Source organism: Suncus etruscus, chromosome 3 (assembly GCF_024139225.1).
Source record: "Suncus etruscus isolate mSunEtr1 chromosome 3, mSunEtr1.pri.cur, whole genome shotgun sequence".
In the NCBI taxonomy this organism is placed as follows: Eukaryota; Metazoa; Chordata; class Mammalia; order Eulipotyphla; family Soricidae; genus Suncus; species Suncus etruscus.
Window position 1 is genome coordinate 88,169,515 of NC_064850.1, and position 4,008 is coordinate 88,173,522.

Genomic DNA, 4,008 nt, shown 5'->3' on the forward strand with positions numbered 1-4,008 from the left:
CAGCGGCCGCCCCTAGTGGCGAAGCCGGAAAAAGAGAAACGCGGCGAGGGGGCGGGGCCATGGCTGAAGGGCGGGGCTTGGGAGGAAATTTGAAATGAGGGGGTGGGTTGGGATGATAGGGCGGGGCCTTTGCGGGGGCGGGGCCCGGATAGGGGCGTGGTCGGGGACAGGGAGGAGGAGTCCAGAGGCGGGAATTCGGAATGAGTGGATGTTTTGGAAAGACGGGAGCGGAGCCCGCGGGGAGGCGGGGCCCGGCTAGGGGGCGTGGTCGGGGAAAGGGAGGAGGAGTTCAGAGGCGGGAATTCGGAATGAGGAGCTCGGGTGGGGCCGGAAAGGCTGAGTGGAAAGGCCGGGTAGGGGTCAGGGACGGGGAGGCGGGGCCTAGGGGCTGGGAGGCCGGGCCCGGGGAACGGGGCGTGGTTCTTGTTTTTATTGAAATCTACATTTCCAAAAAAAAAAAAAAAAAAAAAGAAATCTACATTTCCGGGCTGGAGATAAAGCACAGCGATTGGGCGCTTGCTTGCCTTGCACGGGGCCAATCCAGGACAGACGGTGGTTCGATTCCAGGCATCCCTTATGATCCCCTGAACCTGCCACGAACGATTTCTGAGCGCAGAGCCCACGAGTGCCGCTGGGTGTGACCCAGAAAACAAAAACAAACAAACAAAATCTACATATTTTTGTAATTCATGTTGATCACAATAAAATTATTAAAAATTTTAAAAATCTACATTTCAGGCCTGAGCAATAGCACAGCGGTAGGGGGTTTGCCTTGCACGTGGCCCACCATGGACGGACCCGGGTTCGATTCCCAGCATCCCAGATCACCCTCTGAGCCTGCCAGGGACGATTTCTGAGCACAGAGCCTGGAGTAATCTCTGAGTACTGCTGAGTGTGGCCCAAAAAAATGTAAATGTTTAAAAAAATAAATAAAATCTATATTACGTCGTATGTAGGAGGTCTCAGGGAGAATTTGCTTCAAGAATCTCCTATTGTTGTTGTTGTTGTTGTTGTTTTTCTTTTACACTTGCCCCAGGTTTGTCCCTCATATCATGAGGAAAGATTACAAATGATCTTGGGGTGAGTGTGTACACAGTAGTAACATGAAATATTGCTTATAAAATATCGAAGACAGGCCAGGAGCAATAGCACAGAGGGTAGGGAGGGCGTTTGCTGGGGTTCGATCCCATATGGTCACCTAGAGTATGCCAGGAGTAATTCTGAGCGCAGTCAGGAATTAGGCCTGAGCGCCGCCCATATATATATATATATATATATATATATATATATATATATATATATATATATATGACAGATTTGGACCAAAATATGGCTTGGTTTCACTAAAGAGAGAAATTGCATTCTTTGTAGTCTATACCTCAGAGAATATAAGATACCTAAGCGAGCTTCCATGAAAAACAAGTGGGGTCATATATGACGTAAAGGTGAATTTACAGTATATCATGGAGAGGAGTTTTAACTCTCAAGGGAGAGGATTTGACGTTCCCTGATAGGAACAGCTGTACATGCTGAATACTCATGGGTAGCATCTGTTTTCTTTTCTAAAACACCTTGTCTTAATTCATCAGGCCTCATCCATTCTTTTTTTGTTTTGTTTTGTTTTGGGGCCACACCCGGCTGCAGTCAGGGGTTTCTCCTGGCTCTGTGCTCAGAAATCGCTTCTGGCGGACACGGGGGGACCACATGGGATGCTGGGATTCGAACCACCTTTGGTCCTGGGTCTGCCTCTTGCAAGGCAAACACCCTACCACTGTGCTATCTCTCAGGCCCCCATCCACTCTTGTTCCCAATTCCTTCCACATATATTGTTCTCCTTGATAACCTCAGTTTTATTGTCAATGTCCACTGGTTTATTTTTATTTTGTTTTGCACACACATGAAATAGTCCAATGTTTATTTTATATTATTTATTTTGAAAATATCAATGTGGCTTTGGTTTGCAGTTTTTTAATAATCGGTGATGATTAACTTTTTTTTCCCCACAGACTGTTTTTTCCATCTGTATTTCTTATTTGGGAAAAATGTCTCTTCAGATGTTCTGCTCACAAGCATAGCATGTTCTACTACTGAGCCACATCTTCCTCTGATTATGTTTCTAATGGCTTGTTTGTGGGTTTTCTTTGTTGATGAGTTGCATAATGTCTTTCTTTTTATCTAGGATATTAAAATATTTATTGGATGTTAAATGTACAAATAGCTGTCAGTAGACTGTCCTTTAGTCTCATGAGTTTCAGATCTTAACCACTCTAGGTGGATGAGGAGGTTGGAGGAGAGGACTGCTCCTAGCATGGTACTGGGGATTACTCCTGTGTGGTGTTCAGGGGAACCTTTTGGTGCAGGGATTAAACCAGAGCTTTAACTGCAAAGCAGGCACTCTAGTCCTTTGAGCTATCTTTCTGCTCCTGATTTGATTATTGGTTTTGGAGTTGTTTTTTTCTGTACAGAAGCTTGTTAATTTTTTTCTTTTTAGGCCACACCTGGTGACACTTAGGGGTTACTCTTGGCTATGCACTCAGAAATCACTCCTGGCGTGGGGACCATGTAGGATGCCCAGGGAACAAACCAAGGTCAGTCCTAGGTTAGCACATGCAAGGCAAAAGCCCTACTGTTTGTGCCACCACTCTGGCCCCAGAAGCTTGTTAAATCTGACCAATCCCAATTTTGTTTTTGCCTTCATTTCTCTTGTCCGTGGAGTTGATATCATAAAACTTAATACTATCTTCTATGTATTTTGTTTGTGGACCACACCCAGTAGCTTTCAAGGATTATTCCTGGCTCTGCACTCAAAAATCATTCTTGGCAGACTCAGAATACCATAATGGATGCCATATATCGGGTCGTCAGTGTGCAAAGCAAACACCCTACCCACTGTGCTATTTCTCTGGTCCTTCTATGTATTTTATGGTTTGAGGTCCTACATTCAGGTTTTCATATATCTGTTCTATTTTATCTATTATAGTTTAGGATGTTACTGTAATGTTAAAATTGTGATATCAATATACAAAGTTACATTTCACTACCACCAAGCTGCCTACAACTCTCAACCATCCCTTCATCTCTTCCAGTCTGGTCTTCTTTCTCTCTCCTCCCACCTCTTGTCATCGGTTCTATATTCCAATGTAAGAGTTTGTCACAGTTCAGAAATATATGTTTTAATTTTGACTCTGTATTACACAAATGAGTGACATTTTCTGATATTTGTTTTCTTCCTTGGACTTATTTTGCTTATCATAATACCCTCAAATTTCATTAACATTGAAGCAATTATATAACTAATATCTTATTTTATAGCAGCATAGTATCCATTGCATAAATATAACACATTTGGTTTTTATCTCTTTTTAAGCACCAACAATTACAATATTGATCATGTTTTGTGTGTGTGTGTGTGTGTATGTGTGTGTGTTTGGCTTTTGGGTCACATCTGGCAGTGCTCAGGGGCTGCTCCTGGCTCTATGCTCAGAAATCACCCCTGGCAGGCTCGGGGGACCATATAGGATGCTGGGATTCGAACCACTGACCTTCTGCATGCAAGACAAACGCTTTACCTCCATGCTATCTCTCCGCCCCCAATATTGATAATGTAATGTATAAGACATTCCATCATCACCCCCTACACCAGAGTGTAAGCTTCCTTCCACCACTGTCCTAGTGCCTCCCATCTCCTATTGCCCCCCCCCCTTAATGGTGATGTCCTTCATAGAGGCCAGTTCTCAGTTTTCATTGTCTTGAGGTACTTGCTGTTTCCTTATTATGTTTCTAGAGTCAATAAGGCAGTAAGGATTGTGAACTTCCTTGGGAATATAGATATTTTCAATGTGAAGTTGAAGAAATTCAGTATTAATTATCACATTTTTCAGTTACATGGTTCAGTAGTCTTTGTCCAGTAAAGGGTGAAGTAAGGGCTCCATTTTATCTCCTTTGTGCTTCTTGGCATGGTAAAGAAGCTGCATGCAGGTGGTGTCATCCAAGACTGTTACTACAATC